General features: G+C 42.1%; 1 protein-coding gene across 20 annotated transcripts in view; it reads right to left on the bottom strand.

The window, feature by feature from the left end:
* PLAGL1 (PLAG1 like zinc finger 1) overlaps positions 1–25099 on the bottom strand; it is a 110532-nt gene that overhangs the window by 8438 nt on the left and 76995 nt on the right. For 10 of the 20 annotated variants that reach the window (XM_038526232.1, XM_038526237.1, XM_038526234.1 and 7 more), the window contains exons 3-4: positions 22743–22816; positions 13803–13876 (exon numbers count right to left, since the gene is read on the bottom strand). The exons of 2 other annotated variants lie outside the window; for them this stretch is intronic. The gene's annotated coding sequence lies outside the window, so the exon portion shown is untranslated. Of the gene's footprint in view, positions 1–13802; positions 13915–18297; positions 18330–22742; positions 22817–25099 lie in introns of all 20 variants that reach the window. 8 more of the 20 variants (XM_038526233.1, XM_038526231.1, XM_038526239.1 and 5 more) reach the window with 5 other exon arrangements.

The following is a 25099-nucleotide window of genomic DNA, read 5'->3' on the forward strand; positions in this document are numbered from 1 at the left end:
TCCAGTCAGAGTTAAGGAGCCAGCAGCAGGCAGACAGCCCTCACTATCCTGCCCCACCTGCCTGGAACTCTCAGAGCCGATGTGCGCACTCTGACCTGCAGCTTCAGCTCTGATCCAAGGCTGGCAACATGGGTGTTCTCAGCCAGCATCTTGGCACCAAACTTTCCTTCTGATGGCAGCACACACATCCCTTGTTCGTCTGTAACCAAGTGTGACTTGAACCGAGATCATCATCCCCAACTCCTCGTTCCCTCCTAGTACTGCAGTTCATGCCCGAGGCCCTCCTCTGAGACATCCCCAACAACTGTGGCCATAGACCAAATGACTCCTTCCAGGAATGCTATTCTGTGTGGCCGAGTTTCTGCTGCCAGGTCTCATGATGTGTCCTACTTCTCATCCAGCTTAAGTCTGGCCGTAATACTGGTCCAGCTATAAAAGTCCCACAATTTATCATTGTCATTAAATGCATTCACTTGAAATTTGTGTTCTTTCCAGGTCTATCCAAAAAGCTGAAAATGTACACACAGTATGAAATTTGAAATTTATCTTTTCCTTGTTCTCATTATAGCTGAACTCAGAATAACACCAGGCCCTCAGGAGAACTGGTGTGGTGGTGGGGGATTTCTTTCCCTTCCACCAACCCCCTGCATACACTTCTTTCAACTCTGCTCACTAAATTCATTCTCCCCACTCTTGCTTTAGGAGAGATGAGCAGTATGTCCAAGAGAACTTTCTGTGATGATGGAAATGTCACACACATGACGGCAACTGAACACTCAAAGTGTGACCCTGAGAAACTGAAATTATTGTTAAAATAGCCCCATGTGGCTAGTGGCTGCTATACTAGGTAGCACAGCTCAGTTTCACACTCAAGAGAGAGGAGGGCAAGGTTCTGCTTTCCTTCAGACACAACTGCACTGCTGATTCACTCTCAGGTGTTTCCCTGAAGCGTGGGAGGGGTTTACGTAGAACAGGTCAGTTGTTCTTTGAATACCGTGGAAAGATGCCCCAGTTCAAATTCTAGTTTGCCCATTTGTTAGCTACATCTTGAGTGTGTTTCCTCATTTGTGACACCACCTGATGCATATAATGGGCTGTTGGGGGCAACCAGCTGGAACAGCAGGGATGTGAAATACGCGGGTAATCTAAAAACACACCACACAAATATAGGTTGTTTATGAAACACTGAGATTAAAAGTAGAAGCCATCAGCTGCACAACTGGCACAGGGTTCTAGCCACTCAGCTATGGATACGAGGCAAACAACACACATGTTCCCCCCCTCTACATAACCCACCATCCGTTTTTCACAGTGGGAATAATTCATAGTAGTCTGGAAAACACATATGCTCACACATGCAGAAAAGACCTATGACATTGCAAGTAAAAACTAGCATTCTTTGTTTCTCAACAGGTATCAACTTTGGCTGATAGCTTACCAACACACCAAGATTACAAAGGAAAAAGTAAGATCTATTCAACTGAAACTTAAAAAAAAAAAAAAAAAAAGCACTAAATAAATTTTTCCCAGATCCTTTTTCCAGCTACCAAAGTTCAACAGTCATGAACATCATTACCTACATTTTCCTTGACCCTTCAAAGATGGTAGGTATATAATCAGCGATTTTTAGACTTGGCATATTTTATTTAAACGTGACACCTATTTCCTCTCTGTGTTCCTATGGAACTTTTAAAGAAAAAAATGTCACTTAAACATTTTTATCCATAGTTCATTCATGAATGTCTTTTCCCAAGACTTTGTATGTTTTAGGTCTATGTGTTAAATACACCTAGCCTAACACTAAGTGCAAAGTTGGTCCTCAAATGTTGAGCTGAATTAATTATATGATAATGAACATTCTTTAATTTCTTCAGAAAGTTTTTAATGATGAATTCAAATTCACAAATGGTTTTAATATTTCATTCACCATGACTGTGTATTTCATTAATGTGGACCTTCAAATATAAATATTTACACTGTTTTCATGATGTTATCACAAACTCCTATAAAAATAGTCTTTCTCAACAGACTACAAATTCATTGTGGCTGAGGATCAAAGCTCAGCTATTTTTAAAAAAATAAACCGTGTGGATAATACAACGTCCCCCATCACCATGTACATGACCAGTACTGGCTGGTTGCCGCTGATTCCAATCTTTGGTTGAAACCTGATGCGCTTTCTGGCCACATCCTTAAAACAGACTTGTGATTAACTTTCTATTATCTGGCAAACCATCAACAATCCTAACAGAGAACTGACAAAGGGATGGTCCCGATGATAATCCGTCTATTCTGTGACTTGACATATAGATTGCATTTGAGTCTTAAATATGGTAATATCTCAACACCTGTCACCCTGGAGAGATAGTAAGTCTTCCCCCAAAACATCTCAGGACATAATTTTCAATCCCCTTGATTCTAAAAATACTGAGTGAGTGATACAGATCTGCCAGTATGCCAAAGAAGGCTTGTGCCATCTGCTTCATTCTGTTCATGCTGATTATTTTGGGGATGAGGGAGGATCAGATTGGAATAAGAACATATATATATATGGCAACAGCGAGGAAAGACTGTGTTCCCTGAGAGCGGGTGGTAGATGATGGTAGAGGTCAGAGCACAAGTGTAGTTCTAGGATGTCCCTAGTGCTGCGTAACACAATCATCTAATGGGGGACGACAAATGTTCTACAACATTCTCAAAATAAACTATGACTTCTGGCTTCTATTTCCATTGTGCCCAGTGACACAATGCAAAGCCCATTTTTGAGAGGAAACTGAATTTCCATTTTTAATCTTCCAGCATGGGTACTCTAAGCTTTTTTTTTTTTTTTTTTTTTACTCCATTCATCACCATTCCTTGTGGGTAAGAAGGTTCTGCTCCAAACCTTCTCCTGTGCCTCATATTCCCATAACTTGGGACTGTTTTCACATAAATGTGTCAAAACCAGTTTTAAAAGGGCATCAAGTTTCTGTCTTCTTCTTACACTCACAAAATATGAAATAGACAATCATGGAGCGGGGTGGGTGGAAATTCATTGCTTATTTGTCTCTAGGAGCCCTTAGAGAGGGTCCTTCTCTTAGTATCAGTTCTTTGAAGGACTTTGGTAGCAAGTTTCTAAAATCAACAAAAAAACTATCCAGAAACATCAACAAGATGAAGAAGATTCTCAGAACCTCTAGGTTATTATTTCTTATTACACACATGCATTATAAAATTTGGTAGGTATTGTATCTGTGCAAGTATGGCAGAAGAGTGGGGGCTCAGTATATGGTCTAATCAGCAAAACAGGTGCTCATGGGGCAGGACTAACTTGGTTGAGGATAACAGATGTGAGGCCTTGATAAGTACCTTACCAGATGGCCGTGGCTGGGTTTTCACTCTTAACTTAGAACAGGGGTTCGTAAGTGGCTGTGAATTCTCTGAAATTCTGTATAAGACGAGGAGGCATGTATACTGGAGTTCTTATGGGGAGAGGGACCAAACTTTCTTCAGATTTGCTAAAGATTCCAAGATTCAAACAGGTTAAAGGCATTGACTTAGATGAAAACAGGAAAAAAAAATCCCTTTGTGCTATCAACTCTGTGTTCACAAAGTCATTGATATTTCCTAATCCATGGGCCATATATTTTGTGTTTCAATCACTGCATCTTATCAGATTAAAGCAAAAGAAAAACTGAAAAAGTTTTATTAATAACGTCCTTCTAGAAATTCAAGCAGTTAACAAATTTCATTTCAAATATGGCTATGCGGGGGGGGGGGGGGGAGTGGCTGGCTGGCTCATTTTGGTAGAACATGTGACTGTTGGTCTCGAGGTTCATGAATATGAGCCCCACGTTAGGTGCAGAGGTGACTTAAAATTTTTTAAAAATTAAAAATAGATTTTAAAAATATGGCTACAGAAGAGAACTCAACTATCACGTAAGACAAGCCTACCTGCTGCCTAGAAGAGGGCAGGCTGCCCCCAAGATCATGGGAGTTCATTTGTCGGCACCTTTAAAATCTTTTATATGAAAAATGTCTGTGTGTGTGTGTGTGTGTGTATATTTATCCTCAATAAAGTATTAAGACAGCATCACTAAAATCCACTAACGCCCAACTGGCAGCCGGTGAAACCAGCCCCTTGCCATGGCTGCACACCTCCTTCCTACCAAGGCCCGAGGGCAGGCCACCCGCTAGTTCCTTAAGGAGCTACGTTCTGTCAAGCCCATGCTTCCCCATCATGCACCGTCCTAGGATAGCCTGATGCCCACTGCCCACCTGGCAAACTCCTGCTTCGCCCTCTCACTCCCTGGCAGAGGACTGAGTTCCTTCCCTGCTTGGGGAGATGGTGAGTGTGGGACAAGGGATTAGAAGTCCAGCTGAAACCTTGGGGGCTTGGGCTAAAGACGCGGTGGAGGAGGAAAAAGTAGCTCACAGAAAACCAAACTAGATTTGTTTGGGGGAGATTCTACCTCCACCAAAGTCCTCCTGGGTTCCTCCAGAGCTACTCCTCTACAGACTATGAGTCATCTCCAGCTTAGTGCCTGAAACCACTGGCCTCCTCCGATGGGCAGCACTGACTCCCCTGGCCTGGGCTCTGCTCTGCGGAGAACCACCACCTGCTGAACCACAGGGTTTGCTGCCTACTGACTTTTAAATTGTTATTGTAAGAGACTTAACTTTGTTAAGTCAATGACTAAGCTCTTATTTTCCTCAAAACAAGGCCTAAAATACACAAAGCCGAAGTGACTTATTTATCTAATATTCAGAGAGAAAATTAATGAGAAAGCTCTCTGGTTGATTAGACCACAGCTTTAGAACATCAAATCTATGCACTAGACAGAAAATGTCAATAAGGACAGGGTGCGAACTTTCTATTTACAGACAATTGAGTAAAATCTAGTTAAAGATGGCAAATTGAATAAAAGTGTGTAGCTCCAATCTCTCCCAAAACCCTACTAAAAGAGTATTAATTCGATTTTTCAAAAACACAGCCTAAGATAACAGGAGAGGAAAAAAACTGCAATAAAATGTTGGGAGCTGGAAAGCAGGTAAACAAGCAGTAACTGGCTTTGCAGTCCTCAGAAAGCTCAAATCTAAGCCAGTAATGAAAAGCTATGAAGCAATCTGATTTACCCTGCAGAACCCATCAGAGTCTGAGAAATATGGGCACTAAGTAACTCTGGACGGGGGAGTGAGAACAGAAAAGAGTGGAAAGGTTTGTTGGTGAAGCATTCGGCCCTCTGACCCCTCCCGGTAGAGAGTATGGGGGTGGGGCACCCTGCTGAAACCAGGGTCTTCAGTGAAGTTTGTATACTTGCCCTATCTGGCCATCGGAACACGGGCAATCAGGCCTAGCCCCTACAGGAGAATGGAGTCTCCTCTGGTAAAGCCGACCTCCAGCCCAAGAGAAAAGAGCTAATTATAAGGGCAAATGGCAGTACCTGGGTTTATCTGCATTAACTCACAACAAGCCCTATTTCAGTACAGAAAGCTTCCAACAGCTTTTTAATGGCTCCACTCATAAGTCAGCTGACTGTTGAGGATCACCAGAAATCAGAAGAAAGCATCTAATAAGAAAAACAGAATAAATAGAAAAAAGCAGCCAGAACAAAGATGACGACTCTACGGGGAAAAGAAAACTTCAGAAACAACTGTAAATACCCTAAGAGAGATCCCTAAAAGAACTGTAAACACACACACACACACACACACACACACACACACACGAAGATTTTTTTAAGAAAACAGGAAAAAAAGGGGGGAGGGGGGAGTCTGGGTAGCTCAGTGGTTGAGTGTCTGCCTTTGGCTCAGGGTGTGATCCCAGGGTCCTGGGATTGAGTCCCATATCATGGAGCCTGCTTCTCCCTCTGTCTATGTGTCTCTGCCTCGCTCTGTGTCTCTCTCATGAATAAATAAATAAAATCTTAAAAAAAAAAAAAAACAAAAAAACAAGAAAACAACAGAAAAGGCAGTAGCAAGGGCAAGACCTCAGGAGCAGGGGCAGGGGCAGGGGCAGGGATCTGAGTCAAACTCCCTAAGGGAGCATGAGCATCTGAGAATCTTTGGAAACTCTGCTGATGATTCTAAGGCACCTTTGTTTGCCAATGTGGCTTCTTTTGAGGGAACCTGCTATTTTTACATGTTTGCTCCTCCTAATGCTCCCTAGTGATTAACATCATGAAGCAACCTTTTATAAACCAGCTAATATAACCCAGAGACTAACAATAAAATCATTCATAGGTTAAATGGTCAAAAATGTACTGCTAAACAAAAAAACAGAGAAGAGGTAATTTTTTAAGTTAATGAAACAGCTATCTTCATTATATGATAAAGGTATCTATTAAACACAGCACCTTGTTAAATATTTGTACTAGAATAGACCTAAAATAAAGCTATAAAAAGAGATGAAAGATACAAAATTGGAAGGGAATTAATCTTTCATTATTTATACATGATTGTCTACACAGAAAACTCCAAAGAATCCACACACAGAACAAAATTAGAAAGTTTGGCAAGATAGTTCTAAAAATCAAAATACAAAATAACTATTTCTAAATGCCAATAGAGAAATGTAATTAAAAATACCATATACATTTGTCACAAATAAAGATATCTAGAAATAAATCTAACACAAAGTTACCATACACTTACAGAGGAATTTTTAAACTATACTGAAAGACAGTACAGAAGGCCTAAATAAATGGAGAAATATACCATGTTCATGAATAGGGAAATACAGATAGAATTATTTTAACATCGACCGTTGTTTCCATATTTATATATTAATTCAATGAAGTACTAATAAAAATTCAACAGGGTTCTTTGATAGAACCCTAATCATTCTAAATTTTACATGGAGAAGAAAAAGTCCAAGGATAGCCAAGAACTTCCCAGTCCTATTGGATCATATTCATCATCATACAAAAAGACCATGGTATCTCCCAAAGAAGAAAAAGGTAAGAGATAATAGATAAAAGTTTTGTTTTATTTTAAAGCTACTGTAATTCAGGCAGTATGACATACTGAGGCTCAGGATTAGACAAGTGGACCAATAGAGTAGAATGAATAGCCAAGAAACAGACCCACCCTTGTATGGAAACAATATATGATGGGGCTTGGACAGCAATCACTGGGGAGAGAATAAAGTACTTAATAATTGATTACCTAATTATTAAGAAAATAAGGAAATTGGATTCCCATCATGCATCTTATATAAAAATTCTAGCCAGATTACAGGCTTAATGTTTAAAACAAAACTTTAAAACTTCAGGCAAGAATTTTTAATTTTTTTAAATTTTTTTTAAAGATTTTATTTATTTATGAGAGACACAGAGAGAGAGGCAGAGACACAGACAGAGGGAGAAGCAGGCCCTATGCAGAGAGCCTGATGTGGGACTTGATCCCAGGACTCCAGGATCATGCCCTGAGCCAAAGGCAGACGCTCAACCACTGAGCCACCCAGGCGTCCCCAGGTAAGAATTTTTTAAAAAGGCATTTCATAGAAGGGGAAACTCAGATAATTAATACACAAATGAAAATATGCACAATTTTATCCAGGTGAGATTTCTTGGTCCATCATTAAAACAATTTCCCTATACTCTTCTACTCAATGGGCCTTCCTTCCCTCTTCATTCTACTTGGCTGGCAAAGCCACAATCCTGATTAACCTATTTAATCCCTGACCAACCCCACCTTAACTCTTGGCACGTCTTATGCCCCCTTTCCCTGCCCCCCCCCCTTTTGGTAACATACTTACCACATCTGACATTTTCTGTTTTTTTTTTTTATTTTTTTTAAGATTTTATTTATTTATTCATGACAGACAGAGAGAGAGAGAGAGAGGCAGAGACACAGGCAGAGACACAGGCAGAGGGAGAAGCAGGCTCCATGCAGGGAGCCTGATGTGGGACTCCATCCGGGGTCTCCAGGATCACACCCCGGGCTGAAGGTGGCGCTAAACCACTGGGCCACCGGGGCGGCCCTCTGTTTTATTTTTTAATACCCACCCACCCACCCACAAAAACACACTGGAATGAAATTCAATTTTTAAACCAATCCTGTTGGCAAAAAATTAGAAAATCGAGCAAAACTGAGTAATACCTCATGAAAGTGAAAAAGACAATATACAAGCCTGGAGCCATGGACAGGTTATGTGCTTTCAAAGATGCTCTTCCTTAGGATTTATCAGATATAATTAAATCGCTCTACAAAGATTTATGAATGGGGAAAAAGTGAAAATAATTATCAAAATTCAAGGTGGGTAAGGAATACAGATGTTTAAGGTGTGATCATCTCTTGCTTGAGAGATTGAGAGGTTTCATGGAGAAGTCAAAGTTAAAGCTGAGCCTACAGGACTACCTGGTGTTTAAGTGGGGAGGTGGTCTATTTCAGACCAAGGGAATGAAACAGCATAGAATACTTGAAAATATGTAGCACAGTAGGACTGGAACATGATGCAAATACGGGGGCACTGTGGATAAACAGGCCAGAGAGGGAGGCAAAGGCCATATCATGAAGGTTCAAGGATATACTGCTTCATCCTACCATGGTAAGGTGGGTTTTGTTGTTGTAATACTTTAGTAGATTGACTAACCTAGTTAAGGCTTGCCATTAACTGGGTTTATTTGTCAGTGCAAGTGAAGGAGATAGAAAGAAAGGGGTAGAAGGAAGAAGACAACAAAACATGGTCTTCTCCACAGGAATGGGAAGAAATGATGGGAAGGGCATATGTATAGGGATCTAAGTCTCAAGAAGCAAGGACAACCCAGGACTGATACCAAAGAGCTGGGGAACAGGAATCCATTATAAGCAATGGGTTTGTCATCAGATCATACTTTGTGATAGTAATTATGGCAGAGATATGTAAGATATACTGGAGAGTGGTAAGACTAGAGGTAGTGAGACCACTTTGGCTTCTGCCACTTCTCAGAAGAGGTAACGGTGACCTGGAAAGAAGAGAGGGCAGGTTGAAATGATACTTTGTAAACAGACTAGTTAGATTAGGATTCAGGTTAGGTCATAGAAAAGAGTTGACTATGGTGGCAGAGAAGGAAAGGAAGGTGGAGTCCCAGAAGAAAAGTCCAGCCAAACATATGCATGAGGAGCTTAGTCTTAGGCCCGTTATCCTAGCACAGGGGTCATGCTACCACTACCGCTCTCCCTGTCGCTCGATTTTAGTAGATGTGCTCTGCCAAGGCAAGCACTAGTTTTAGACATGTTCAACCTAATGGTGCCTCATCGACACTGAAGTCAGTGAGGAGACCTATGCATGAAGGAGATACTGAGGCTCTTTTCTAGACCAAGTACAGCTATGAACCCTTTGGCTGGAGGAAAGTGGATACCATTCTGAATTTGGCTTCTGTGAGGACTTTGTAAGTTACTCAGAGCTCTACATGGGTGGCCTCAGATCCTGTCATTAAGCCCACTTACTCAACCTTGATCACCAATGTTTGTCCTTCCCAGTGTCATTTGGTAAAGTAGGTTGTCCTGGGGGCAAGGAGGACTTTTTTTTTCTTTATGGCAAGTTGTAGCTAGACTGATCTTCCCTTAGGATATCTATTCTGCACTGCAGAACAGGGCGGAAGCAGGCTTGTGGGGACATGTAATTCTTAGATGTTCCAAGGGCAGAAGAAGCCTTCTGCTGCTAAATTCCCCCACTTCCTCTAGGATAAGGGAGTATAGTGACAAGTCTACGATAAAAATAAGCAAAATGAGAATTAAATTTGCATGAAAAAACTTGATGTTTCAAAATAATTTCTAGATGGTTACAGTATAAAACAGGACCCCAACACCTCAATATCCCTGTTTGGTTCCCAGTCTAGTGGGAAAAAGTAGGCTTTTTACCGTGGGAACCTTTCTTTGTTACAATGTCTTTAGCAGACTGAAGAGCTATCTAATCTATTTAAGAGTCTAGGTGAACCACTGTGACTCTACATGGACAGGGGTGAGAAAGGTGGGAAGAGAAGAGGTAGGAGACAGCACTTCTAGAGCGCTGTCTCAACTGGAACGGGAGGAAGCTTTAAGGAGCAATGAAAAAGGCAGAAGACCAGGAACATGAGCCTCAAAGAGCCACGGAAAACTAAGAGAAGCCACTACGCAGGGGGAAAGACTGCTGACAAGGGAGCCAGTCTCCATCACAGTGGAGGCTCCTCCCTGATGCAGATCTGTAAGCACCCCAACCTGCACAGAGTAAAGCAGAGAGGTTCCCCAGACAGGGCCACAGCACCGCCCCAAAACGGGTCACACAGCATGATGCTGAAATCTTCCGCTCCCTTCCTCTTCCCACCACCTATGCGATATATTTAAATACAGACATTTAGGAAGAATATCCAATGTCCACAAATAAGCAAAATAGACATGTGCTTCCAGAGAGGCAAGTGTGAAGTCCAGGGCTGGTTCTCACGCTGAGACAGACAGACCTGGTCTCATGAAGACCATTAATGGACTGCAGGTAGCATGGTGGGCATGTGGGGCAGACAGCAGTCCTGAAATCCACACGAGAGCTTCTGGTATTAGGAGAAGATTTTCTAGTCATTAAAGTCAGTGATGGGGACTATTCTTTTGTGACAGCTGAAAATAGATCCCCCTCCTCCCTCCCAACAAGCCCTCTGCAACTGGCCTTTCGGCCCTTCTAGGCTATGCTTCTATAGCTGACAGCCAGTGATCTCTTTTCCTGGGTCTCGGAGAGTAGGGCTTGGAGGGCCCAAACTCACCTAATTAGTGGCTGGGCCTATTGTCCTAATACAGTTACCATTCTAGGGAAAAGAAAAGCCTGGTTCCTTCCCAGGAAGTGTGTGAGGGTAAAGGCTCGTACTAAGGAAAGAAAGAAAAAAAGCATACGAGTCACACTGGTGACGGGAAGCCAGATTTCATGAGTTAAAAATCTCTTGAGGGAAACATAAAAGCTACAGAAGGTCTAGAAAAGATGCCCAAGACTTGGACAGACTGATTCTGAAACAACAGCATCTCCAAATAAATAGAAAAAGGCCCACAAACAGGTAACACTATGTCAGTAAAGTATCTCTGGGTGGCAGAATGAGAGAGGACTTCTGAAAGGCTGTACTTTCTAAATTGTGATACTGGCCACCTGAGGTGAGTCTCGGCACACCAGGTGGGTGAGGTGTACTTCAGGCAGAGAGAAGAACAGGTGAAAGCAGCGACCCCGCAGCAGTACAGGTGGCACAGGGTGGTGCAGGGGGACGCAGGGGGGCTCAGGGCAATGCAGGGCACCAGGAGACGTCCTATGGGCAAAGCCAGCAGGAAGGCAGGTGTGAGGCCAGGGGAGGAGCGGGAGATGGACCTGGGAAGGAGGCGGTGCCTGAGCAGCAGGCAGAGGAATCTGGGCTGTCCTGCAGGTTGCAGGGGGCCAGTGAAAGTGAGGACGCTTCCATCAACAGATTCCTTTACACAGGAGCAAAGTTACAAGTATTCACTTATCCCTCCTCACTGGACAACCTCCTGACCCTGAGGGAACAGCAGATTCAGAAGTACTGTTCTGAAACTCTACATGGTTCTTTTTCACATGATGAGCCTGATACCAAATCTCATTACCCAAATGGACCCGAATATAATTGGCAATTGGTATATGACAACTTACATTCTTTTCTTCTCTAAGTTTTTCCAACAAATAAGCATCCAGAATTCAGTTTACTATGAACTATTTAAGAGAATGGGATCCCTGGGTGGCTCAGCAGTTTAGCACCTGCCTTCGGCCGTGCTCCAGGGCGTGATCCTGGAGACCTGGATGGAGTCCCGCGCGTCAGGCTCCCTGTGTGGAACCTGCTTCTCCCTCTGCCTGTGTCTCTTTCTCTCTTTCTCTCTCTCTCTGAGTCTCTCATGAATAAATAAAATCTTTAAAAAGAGAGAGAAAAAAAGGTAGACACACTGCACCCATTCCATCGCTCACTTCCCTTCTTCCGGGAGCATGTCTGCCCACCTCTGAGGGCACACGTCCTGTTTATCAGACAAAATGACTACACAATGTGGGAGGGAGAATGTTCTCTTTGCCTTTCTATGCCACATCCAATAGATTCAAATGATGCAGAGCAAAGCTCTTCACCCAGAAATACTTAAATTGAAATATTAAAAAAAATGTATCACCAGTCCTTTAAAATGACTCCAAGTTGTTCATTTTTTTTCTTTATAAGATGTTACACATTTCATCAGGTTTCCATTTTAAAAGGCAAGGGCACTGGAAAGATAGGGCAACTTGTCCCAGTTCCTGCACTGGCTTCTCTGAAAGGGAGAAAGGAATGTCGGGGGAAATGGGGGCGAAAGCTTCAGAAGAGAGGAACACTGGCAAGCTGGGCCGCCTCTCCTTTTCACCTTAAGTCTTTTCTCTCCCCCCATTCACAGCTTTAGGTTCTTTGTTTGTTTAACAAACCATTACAATCATACCCAGTTCAATGGGGAGGAATGTGAACTCTCTAAGTAGCTGTCCTGGCAATCCACATGTGTGGTCCACCCCACAGCCCATCCCCGGGCGGCTTCCCTGTGCGCCTCTGTGCTCCCAGTGCCCCAGAGGCCAGGCACCTTGCTCACAATGAGCCCAATTTCCCCTGCCGCATGCTTGCTGCTCCTTCCCAGTAGCCTATAGCGATGTCCCAAGTTGCTCCTCCTTCCTGGCTTGCCTCGCTACTGCACTGGCCCTCCTGCCTGGGCTTGTCCAGTTCTGCTCCTGAACCCGAAGCTGCCTGGTGTGGCGGCCACCCCCTACCTGTCTTTCAGCCCACAGATTCACCACCGACACGGAGCTGACCCACTCCAGGGTCTTCCTGGTAATCATGCCTACCCTTTCCAATGTCAATCACTCAGTAAACCCCTCCCCTGCCTAACTGGAACTGGTAGTGCCTTGCTATGTTCCTAGTAGATACATTGGCCATGTTGGGATAAATGTTAATGTCTTGGCCAATGAATCAAACTACTTTTTAGTCAGATCATATTTAAAGGGAACCACAATCACAGTTAGCAAAATGATGGTCTATTTTAGTTGGACTCATAAAGTCTTCTGCAGCCCCATTAGAGAAAAGGGCATCTTTATCCCCCATCTCACAGATGAGAAGACTAAGGTTTAGAAACTGACACCTGCCCACAGGCACTGCCTGATAAGATCCTGCAAGTGATGTTCTGTACACAGCAGAGTGCCTGAACACGAGTGCCCCACAGGTGCTAGCTTCCGCTGACATCACTACTGCAGATAATGATGATGAGAACCAGAGACCAAACCCAGGTGGTCTGAGCTAAGCTGAGTGTTCTTCCCACTCATACCCTGTCATCCTTCCAGGTTACACTGTCTACATGAGCAGCAGACTTCGGCTTTTCCTCCAAATAAAGGCCAGAATCTGGAGCTGGATTCCCTGGTGCCACCGGCCCGTGACCAGCCTCTTCCTCTGGCCAGTAAGTTGACATGTGCCACAAAGAGGAAGACACCCTTTCCCATATCTCAGGTACCCAAGTTAGGTCAGGGCAGCTTTAAAACTCTGGAACTGACAGGGATGTCTGCAGAAAACTCCACAGACCTGAAGGAATTACCACGATGAGGCTGGGGGTGAGGGCGAGGGCGGCAGAGAACAGGAAAGGCTATCAACAGCAGCATCGGAGTCCCTGGATTATGTGGTCTACTAATGCTTTTAAAAAAGAAACGGTAAGGAGAATGCTGTTATATTTGGCAGTTTAAGGGGGAAATGTATTTATCCTCTACTAGAACCTTTTTGAAAGACCTGGAACCTTGGGTCTTGACTTTTACTCTGTATTTCCAAGTAATTGCTCTGTAAACATACCCCAAGAGAAATAATTTGAAGAAACCACCACAGTTTGCGTACCTACTCGGCGACAGGAAACATCAGCTTCCAGCCGGTCACGCAGTCCTCTCAGAAGCTTGTGTGAGGATTCAAACCTGTAAGAAGAGATCTTGCACATCTTCAGTGAATGAAGCTAGGAGAACATTCCCCCCACCATGTTGCAGCCTGAGCTTCACTTCAACACCACATATACACAACTGGTAATGTCTACAGATTTCTGACTGCCCTTTCATGCATTTTCAGAGATGACAGACCAATTTTAAACTTTAAGATCCTGTAGTATCACACCTCAATAGACACAGCACCATTAATTTTTAAATGTCTCAGATCTACCAGATGGCAAAAGTCTTAAACATTTAGAAAATCTGATATATTTCACAGGTATGATAAAGTTCATAATGCTGCAACTTAAAGGATTTGCAATCTGTTGTCATGTTGCCCAAGAAGATCTTTAAGTATTTATATTACATCTTATGTCCTAATGGCAACTGGATTAGAAAAACCCTGAAGTTTTCCCCTGCTTTCTGCAAGTAGGAAAAAATAAAACAAAACAAAAACAAAAAACCGTGAACTTGTTTACATAAAATATTCAAAATACCATGCAGAGGAAATGGTATTTTTTTTAAATCAACAGTATTAGAATACCATAAAACAAGTATGCAAATCTAGGCAATGACAGAACCGGAAACAAATCATGAATTGAAAAAAGTCAGCAATAACCAGTAGGCATTTGTTTTCAACAAAAGCTTCAAAGAAGCATACAGGTTCACCAGATGTACAGGCCAAAAAGGCTGTTGTCTCTACACTGAACACACGATTCAGTGGTTACACAATTCGAAGTTGGCTATGCACTAGAATTGCCAGATAAATCTTTTAAAAATACAGATTCCTAGGCCACAGTGCAAAGCAGCACAGACTGACACCACATCACTTTGGCCCTGGGAGTCTAGTTTCAAGTCTCCTGGAGCCAAGTCTGCAGCCAGCTTTGCACCACTGATCCCTGGTGACCATTTGGAAACCAGTATCTCTGCTCACCGATTACTAAAACCTGGCTTCTTCCAATTTAGGACTGTTCCAACCAGTCAGTCCTCATGGGGAGGGGGGGAGCTTTTTAGGATTTTCTTAACTAGCACAAAGATAAATCTATTATGAAACAAAGCCAATCCTATCTCACCTACATGACTTATTCACTTGGTTGCCTGTTTTCTTCTCTTAGTTTGATTAAAAAAAAAAAAGGCAATGCCCATTTATTTTGTATGAGAACATCCTTTTAAGTTAAAAATGGAAAAATTAAGATAATTCTTAGACAACTAAATTTTTTAAATCATCCATCAAAATTCAGGAAAAAGCCTGGAAGGTAAAACTAGAGGTAAATAGGATCTTTGAATCATCCAGAGAATTTGTTTTGCATGTATAAACACTTCACAAATCATCTCATGGCCCCTCTCTCTCTCTCCTCATAATACCGAACATTTATCATGGTTCTTTAATTGGGTGCTCTCCAAAGGCCTGTATTAAATTTTTTTTTAATGAACTTTTAAAAACATTGAGGCAAGAGAGTATAATTCTTCTGGATGATTCTTCCTTTGCTCCTACCCATCTCACCAACAGACAATACCAATTTATGAATTCAGAGAGGCAGGGGCTCTCTTCTGCTTCACGAGAAAGGGTACACATGACATGAAGTACGCAAACCAGGCAGTGGAGTAGCTTAGCTTCATTGTCAAAATATTCAAATTATCACTAAAAGAAAGCGATTCCTTTCTGAATCTAACAATACTACTTGGCCTCCGAGGGCTCACACAGGAGCTTATTCTTAAGCTGTTCAATATAAGCAGCACCAGTGAAAGAGAAGAACTCTGGCAGGGAGGAGGCCAAGTTCCTCCGCCTCTCCCACCTGCCATCTCGGACCAGTAACGCTTACATAGCTAACAATGCAATAGAGAACCTGAAAGCATGCGTGGCCCTGGGGGAAAACCGTGTGCAGTGTGCGACAATTAATAAAGCAGAGAAGAGACAGGAAAAATAATACATCTAAGTTTGACAGGAGACTACTTGCAGACTGCTTTTCAGGTCAGAATTCAGATTTCAAAATCAGAGAAAGTTTTTAATCTTTCATATATATGTATATAACATCCAATCTTTCAAGCATATATACACATATAATCTTTCAAATATATCTTATACAAATCTTTTATATATATATTTTTACCATATATATGTGTGTGTGTGTATATATATATATATGGTAAAAATGACCCTGTAACATTAAACACTCCTAAATATGTTTCTGAGCTCCAAAGAAGAAAAGTCACATTTTTCTAGAAATGGGGATTGGCACACGGTAAACAAATTATAGTTAATTGCTTTAAATAAAAGGGAAAATGTCTCTTGGAAGATGATCTGTTTGTATCTGCTTACTCACTGATGACAAAAAGTAAGATCTCCTGAGTCTAGAGCGTATGGTTTCTAGAATGCATTTTTGCTGGCATGGTATGTCTTTCTAGGCATTTGCTTCTGAGAGCCGCATTTAAGAACATGCCCTTTGCTCTATGAATGTCCTGGTTTAGCTGCCTGCTGAGTATGCACTGAGACCCAAATTAAACAAAGGGACTTCCCTCCAGTTTCAGCTCATTCACTTCTGGCTACTTCCAATTTTTCTTAAGTCAATTCTTCAAACTGACTTTTTTATTTCTAATGATCCTAGCAGGAAAGAATTGGGCAAGCCCCAAACGCTGGGAATTCTGCCTCAGTTTTCAGTGAAAGACTCCTCTAGATTGAAGATGTGCAAGGTTTGTTTTTGAAAAGCTTTTCAAATAGGTTTTTTTTTTTTTTTCTAAAGACTGTAATTCCAGATGGAAAGGAGCTCTCACCTGATATGGGAGATAATAGACAACTAACTTTTATTTCACTGAGCAAACAATGAGATTATACCTCTGAAGTAGAGACTCTAAACGGGATATTCCTATTTATCTCAAAACAACAAAGTCAGCTTAAAGATGACAGAGGGGAGCGAGTTGCAAAGGGTCACCCAAAATTTGAATAGATCTGTGGGCCTGACACCTGGCCCTCTATCTTCTTGCAATAGCCCTGGGGGGCTGCACTCACAACCCAAGATTTCAACTGCTCCTTGAAGTCAGAGGCCTCCCAAATCTGTCTTCAATCTTGAACTTTCTTTCAAATCCCACATGAATCCATCTATACCCCCTTTCAGCCTGGATATCTCACAGCCCTGAAGGTCACCTGTTCTGAAGCAGGGGCTCCTCCTCCAGCATTAGCGAATTAGCTACTGGCACCACTCTGTAATAATAGCTAGCACTTGCTGGATGCTCACAGGTCATGGCCATTTTAATCATGTAATACTCAACAACCATGTGAGATATTAGTCCCATTTTACTTATGGGGAAACTGAAACTCAGAAGTTGCATGAATTTGCCCATGCTCACATGACTGGCAGGCAGCAGAGCTGGCATCCAGAGCATGTAGTGTGAGAGTCCACATTGTCAACAGGTCAGTCTCTTTACTGTGTCAGTTCCCAGACTCCAAAGTCGGAAACCCTGGAGTCATACTAGATTTTTCTCACTAAGCTATCCAGATTCTGGGAGCTCTCAAATCTGTTTCCTTCTCGGAATTTCCATAGTTACCACTGTTTGGAAAATGTTTTGCCTTCACTACAGCCTCCAAATCAGCACGGCAGGACAACTCTGGAATTTTGCTTTGTCCTCCCAACAGCTTTTCTTTCTAGCTCATTTAAAACAGGTGGTGGGCTTTGCAATTCCTTGTATTTTAGCCCAGATGACAGCAGAGGCAGTCTGTCTTTGTTAACATCTAAACCCAAGAAGGCAATTATGTCCAACTCCTGAGATGGAAGGAGAGGGCACATGCAAAGGTGAGAGAAAGACCCTCTCCCATCAGTGGCCCTTGCCCAGCTCTGTTCTCTGGGCCAATGCGCAGAGCCCTCGAGAGGACAGGGAGTAGGGTGTGCTCAGGGAGACCTGACCCAGGGCAGGTTTCCAGCCTCTGCTCATGGACTTGAGGCAGAGAGCTCCAGAGACTACTGCTGTGACCCTCACAAGGTCAGGGGCTGGTCCCTCACCCCACAGGTGCCATGGAAATCTCTGGGTTCTGGGATACACCCCATGGGGGGAAGGGAGACACCTAAAAATGCCAGAGATGACATTTCCCTGTATGTTAGCAGGATGGGGGCTGGACTCTGAATCAGTTACAGGGACGAAAACAGGGAAGACTTCCTGCATACTTAAAAAAGTTGTGCAGTGGGACTGGAACTTTCGGTGTGCCTCCATGAGGGGCTGAGAATCTTAGACTCCTGCTGTCGACGCCTCAATTGCTACAACTGGAGCCATATTGTTTTTCAAAAAAGAGCCATCCTCTGTTGCCGAGAGGAGTGTGGTCTCTGCAAAGGCGCTGTGACCTGGGGGCAGTCCTGTGCTTACAACCCTGGGGCAGATAGAGGAGGAAGGAAGGAAACCCGTGCAGATGTGGAGAGTTTACTCACAAGATTAACTCCTCTGATTCCTATGCAAATACCTAGAAAGGGAGAGGCAGAGAAAGTTGTCTTTAAGGCCTTTATCTTAAACTCTGAATTGCTTAAAAACCAAAGGAAGTAATGATGTGGACCAGGAAGAGGAAAGAGGGAGGCCTGCGTCGCTGGTCTCAGGCACAGGACACCCCTGCTTCCTAAGCTGGGCCCTGCCTCCCAGGGCAGCAGGTGGGGACTGGGAGAGGGACGGTTCATTTCCATACAGAGGAAACAAGCTGTGCAGCAAACCAAGAAGCTGGGGGAGAGGAGGTTCCTACCCCAGGAGAGAGAATATAAGCCCTTAATGTTTCCAATTTGTTCATCCCGAAATATTGCAGTAACGGTAGGTACTTGTGGCATCAACACTGAAGAGGGGTTTTGGACTTTGAGGCCACTCACACATCCTTAAAGCAAATTTCATTTCAGTTCTATGGCTGAATATCGCAGGTCTTCAGAAGAGGCTCCCGAAAGCCCTGACTGAACACTGGAGAGGATTCCACATAACCAAGATATACCAGCCATCCTACAGAGCTTAGAATCTTCAGAACAGAGAGCCCTGGCTGGAAGAACTTCAGATGTGTAAGACTCAGCAACAGGGAACCCCATTTCGTTGCCACCCAGGCACCCACTTAGTCTGCCCCATCCATGGAGGCATGTCCAGTGGGAAGATGGAAATGGGAGAAGAGGAGTTGTCTGGGGAGCAAATGCCCTGTCACAGAGGCAGAGTGTGCCAAGGCAGTGCCCTTTCCCTGATTTGGGTTATCGGACAGAGTATTTTATATTAAATTGTACCTGAGATGGGAACTCACAGACAACAAACATGGAAGCTAGGGCTTTTGTTGAGCAAACAGGCAGAGGTTTGGAAAAGCAAAGCAACCACAGTGTGAGGCCACTCTGGCCTCACAAGGGTCTGGCCCCTGTTGACACTTGCTTCCTTTCTCACACCAGATATAGGTGAGGCTCAGAAAGGAAAAGAAAAGCAAGCAATTCAAGAACATTAACGTGGCTTATCCCCTACACCCATCACCCAAGAAGGGCAACCATGTGTCGGAGACTGTTCTCCAATCTGTGGTGCCTAAAAACTTGGTAGGAGAATGGTGGAGAGATATACTGGAGAATGGGAGACTGGTCCATTTCATTGGCCAAAACTCAATTTGCGTATGGCTTCCCTTAAACTTACTAACAGTCTGCTGAGGAAAGAGCTTGAATCAGGTCAGTGCAAAGGGACATTTCTACATACTGGAGACAGAGGTCCATTCTGGTTCCTAGGTCTCTGTTTTTGGAGTGGCTCCCCTTCTTTCTAATCACAATGCTGCTTTCAGAATGATTCTTCTAACATGCAAATACATTCCTGTCACTTAGCTGCTGGGAATTCTTCAGTAGGCCCATTAGTTTCTGTCAGTTGCAACCAAGAGTCCTGACTAATAAGAACCACTGCAAGTTTTTAATCAGGAGAGCAACATGCTCAGGCTTATGTTATTGAAAAGAGATTTCAGACAGCACATGTACAGATTATGCTACTGGATTTATCCATTGTATACATTAAAATCAATATAATGGTAATTCCCTTGGTGAAAACAAAAAAAAATGTGCACAAAAAAATAAATGCAATAACTGCACACTGAAGTTTCTCCATAAAAGTTCTCGGGGAGTTCTAAATCTTCCCTGAACCAGAACTCACAACACTCTTAACAGCAGTTAGAGTTGAATATACAGGGCAAATGAGAACCATTCTAGGGAAACAACATAAAATGATGATCATCTTAATGTGGTTCTAATTTACATGTTGATTGTGTGTCTGTTTTATGAATCACTTTTAATTCCTGTGCTCAAACAAAAAGGAAAAAATTACCTTAGTAAATGCCACATAATGGATCAATTATTCCCCAAATAAAGTACACTTTGTTATAGTATAAACATGTATAACTAACTCCTGGTGGTATTTTAAACACACTGGTAGAGAAATGTGCTTTATTTTTAACAATATTTAATACTATCCTATATTATGAACAACCCCCCAACTCCCTTCATCTCTAAATGATCTTAATTTTAGTCTTTTGTTTGTTCCGGGAGTCAGAAAATAAAGAAATTTTAATGAGAATTCTTAGATAATAACTTTTCTTACCTAAAAGTGATACAACAATGTGTTTTACTCTCCATTATTCTACTGTGTCAGCAACACACTCTACTTAACACTAGGTTGTGTTCCTAGGTTATTTAAAAAAAAAATCAACCAAATGATAATATTCTATCATTTATACAGAGTATTCTAAATACAATCTAGAAAAATGGTGTGGTATAGCAGAAAGACCACTGGTGTTGAGTCAAATGGTTCCAGGTTTGAATATTGGCTCTGCTACTTCCCAGGTAGGCCATCTTAGGCAAGTTCTCTAAATTCCCTGTGGTGACATCTATCTACTTTGCAGAGCTGTTACAAGATTATACATTATATATGTACACATAGAAGCAGGATGGTGTAGAGTCTAAAGTATACATGCAAAGTAGATGTGACCTGTTAAGTATCAACGACTTTATAGGCTGTATAAGTTCACAGTAGGAAACACTAGTAACCTGTTTCAGAATACCATATCTGTGACAGGATATAAGTTATTGATTCACTTCCATAATCTTTCTTTAATATGGATCATGGTGCGATTTCATTTCCTAACATGTGCTTGCAAAAGAAATTTCTATTATTTCCTGCATACCTCCAAGTTTCATGTGTCATGTATTTGAAAGATTCCTAAATTCTTAAACAGTGCCGGGCAAACCTGTTGGGACCCCTCTCACTTCTGAGAGCTTTCTCTGTATCCTCACTTAATAAACTTCCATCGCTTTTTAAAAGATTTTATTTATTTATTTATTCATGATAGACATAGAGAGAGAGAGAGGCAGAGACACAGGCAGAGGGAGAAGCAGGCTCCATGCTGGGAGCCCGACGCGGGACTCGATCCCGGGACCCCAGGACTGCGCCCCGGGCCAAAGGCAGGCACCAGACCGCCGAGCCACCCAGGGATCTCCTACTTCTATCGCTACACACACACACACACACACACACACACACACACTGTTTTGCCTTACATGGCAATATCATGTTTAACTAGAGAAAACAATTGTGCCTGGCATGAATTGATTGGTCTCACAGGTAACATAAAGTGACCTAAATGACATACAGAAGTGATTCTGGCATTTTTGGATTTTGCTAAATTTTTCTTTTCGAATGTGTTGGTGGGCAAGTTTCAGTTAGAATCACTTGGAGAACAGGAATTCAAACACACACCCCTATATTTCTAATATTCTCTTCACTCTGGCTTTCCACCGCAGGCAGCTGTGGATAACCTCCTGGAAGTCAGCCCCCAGAGCAAAATAAATTGGGAAGTGACTTATCTAGTGAGAGGCTTAGGGAAAAAATTTCAAGGGTAAGATGTAATATAAGGAAACTTACACAGAACACTGGATTTTTTTTAAAAAACGGCATATTACAGTCAAGGACATTTTGAAAAAAAAAATGTGTGCAGAGAGGCCAAGAATTATGGTTAAGCAACAACACTGTTAGCACTAAAGCTCCAAAAAACAGGGGGAGGGTATCGTTAGGTGAGGAAGGTATAGGCTTCTTAAACAGAGGACTAATACATGTTACAGGGAAAAAAAACACCAAAATGTTGGATATGAAATTTAAGGCTGGAATTAGAGATTGTTATTTTGAAATAGGTGGTTAGAACAAATTATAATTTCCATATGTATAGTGGAAAATGATCAGAAACAAAAACTTCTGATAAATATTGAGGATCCTGCCAACCATAAGGTCTCCCAGATAAACACTGGATTTAGAAGCCCACTTATTTCCTCATTTCATAACTTTAGGAAATTTGGACAGAACAGATGCAAATTGAGAATCAGTTCATATTATGGTTTTTAAGAGCGTGATTTAGAAACTGAATTGTAACATATGCAACAGACTCACTATAATTCTAAATGGAGGATAATGCCCCCAAATTCCCCTCTAGTATTTGTTTTTAAGATCATTTTAAAACATCATTTTAGAATGTAAGATAGGGAGATCACAAATTTTCAGTAAGCAAGTCATGATAACTAAAAATCAGTTGTATAATATCCCTTATTTCTAAATGCATATAAATATCAGTGACAGTTCTTTGCATATTCTCTTGATTTTTTTCTCAAGAGTGAAAAATGGGCTTTCATATCCCTTAACCCTGTTTTTCCTTCAAAGCCTGAAGTTCCTTCAGTGCAACTTCTCTTGAGAGCAAGCATTTTCTGGAACATAACCCCCTCTACTGTGGAAAAGGTAGAAGGCTTTGGTGTGTGCCGTACCATAGGAAAGAACAAGAATACAAACTCACAACTGGCCCCAAGAGAGCTGCCTGGGCAGAAGTCTGATGGCGCAGCATAGACATACTTACCTTTTTTCAGTCTGAGGTATGGAGAGTTTTAAATGTGATGTGAAACCAAGGCCACATCAGATGTGAGAGCAATCCTAGAGTGAGGGGGGAAAAAGCAAAAGGTTAAAATAAAAGGGGGGGGAGGCATTGGGGGAAAAGCTACATCGGTGCTCTATAAGTAGACACTGATACACAGGATAGGAGGTTCAGACACAGATACAAAGAATAGGAATGTCAAGATCAAAAATTTCTCTTCGTCAACATACCACAGTGCCATATCCCTACATTCCAGAGACATGCCTTTAAGTTCTGACAGCAGTCTTCCTCTTAGAGAAGCAGTGCAGTCACATGGTTAAGAGCATGGGCCATGTGTCAGAAGGCCCAGAGTCAAATCTAGTTGTCACCTGGAGCCACTTAGAAACCTCACACAAAGGGCACCTGGCTGGCTCAGCTGGTTAAGCGTTTTCCACTCAAGTCATGAACCTGGGGTCCTGGGATTGAGCCCCGCATCAGGCGCTCTACTCAACAGGGAGCCTGCTCCCCCTCTCCCTCTCCCTGTCTGCTCTTTCTCTCTTAAATAAAATCTTTAAAAAAAAGGAAAAAGAAACCTCACACAATTGGTTTGGTCTCTCTCTGCCTCAGCTTCCTCATCTACAACACAAAGACAAAATGGTACCTACAGCAGAGGAGCCTTTTGCGGCTAAATGAGCTGAACTGAGGAAAGAGCTTTATACAGGTACCTGGGAAGCAAGGAGCACTCCCGTATTTGCAATTATTTCCCAGATATCCAATTCAAGTACAAATACCTCACAGCCTCAAGCAGAAATGCAGTGATAATCAGAACCTTTTAAAAAGAGTCAAACACAAACACTATCCTTTAGGAAACAGTGTCCAAGCAGGGTTGAGAGTGAAGTGGGGGAGGAGAGGATCTTTAAGGAGCAAGAAAGATCATTAAAAGGCCCCAAACAGAGGCAAACAAAAACCAAAAACACCAAAAAAACAAAACAAAAAACAAAACAACCAAAAAACCCCAAAAACCAACCAAACCAAACAAACAAAACTCCTTTGCTCCACTCCTGGGATTTTTTTCCCCCCAAAGACAAGGCTACTGTGAGAAAAGAGGCCTGAAAGGCAAGAACTTGTTGACAGTAAGCACATCCAATGAAGGTAATTTTAAATCTATATTTCAGAACAGTCTTTCCTGTAATTCAATCTAATGAATAAGGAGGATGTTTCCCTTTCAATGACTAGATAAGCCTGTAGTAGGGCTGCTTTATTTGGTTAGTCTGGATGGACGGGAAGCCATCTGAGAGGGAAATATCTGGTGTCTTTCTACTAGGAAGTTTGCTGATGGAGATAAACACACACACAAGTACAAACACCTAATATATGTTGATCTTCAAACCTATTTTGAAGGTTTGACTCTTAAACCATTTGAAATGATTCTCCTTAGATATTATAGTGGTCTTTGGTCCTGAGAAAAGGCTCTTTTATGGATGATCATGGAGCTGGAGTGCTCTGATTTCTACAGACACAGCAAGAACACCGATTTTTAACTGAAGTTACTTCCGTGGTCTGTATGTAGTTCTATCAATGTAGACAAAGATATGCCTTACTGCTAAAATGAAAAAGTGTGGTTTGATTTCCTACACTTCCTTCCACCCTTCACCCCTCCCTACTTCAGTATGATGTCACATGAAATTACTTCCAGAAACAGAGGGTAGAGCAGCCAAGTTATAAAACCTAAGTGCTATGCTTACTGCTTTCTTATCTCCAAGTTAATTCTTATGGGGGCGAGAGTCTATCGATGATCAAGGCCATGGTAATTTTCCTATTTCATAAGAAATCTGAAGTCTCAGCAGAATTGCAAACTGCTGAATCTACCACATTTGTGTGACCCATACAAACACTCCATGCCTCTACAAAATTCCTACCAAAACTCACACATTTGCAAACCTGGATTTTAAACTTCACCCTTACCTTTGATCAAAAACAGACGACCAAATAGATCTCTTTAAAAATAATCTTGGTGGTAAAAACAAAAATATCATGGAGAGTAAAATATTAGCTAGCTACTGTATTTCTGTGCTTACCTACCCCTCCATTTACTAAAATTTTCCGTTATGATTTTAAGATGTTGTTTCCCAAAGAATGTTGACAACCATTTCCCACTTAAAGCTGTGGTTTAAAAGAAATAGGTTTTAACTTGAGAATAGCCCTGAACTGGGCTTGTTCTAGGGTCCTATGAAATCATAGTAGTTAGTCCTTTAGACTCAAAATTTCCCTTATACTTTTTCACTGACAAGTGAAGGTGTTTGCTTCCTTTGATAAGGGGCTCATAACAAACAGTAGTGGTAAATCTGGTTAAAGAAATTGTC

This window comes from Canis lupus, chromosome 1 (assembly GCF_011100685.1).
Source record: "Canis lupus familiaris isolate Mischka breed German Shepherd chromosome 1, alternate assembly UU_Cfam_GSD_1.0, whole genome shotgun sequence".
Lineage (NCBI taxonomy): Eukaryota > Metazoa > Chordata > Mammalia > Carnivora > Canidae > Canis > Canis lupus.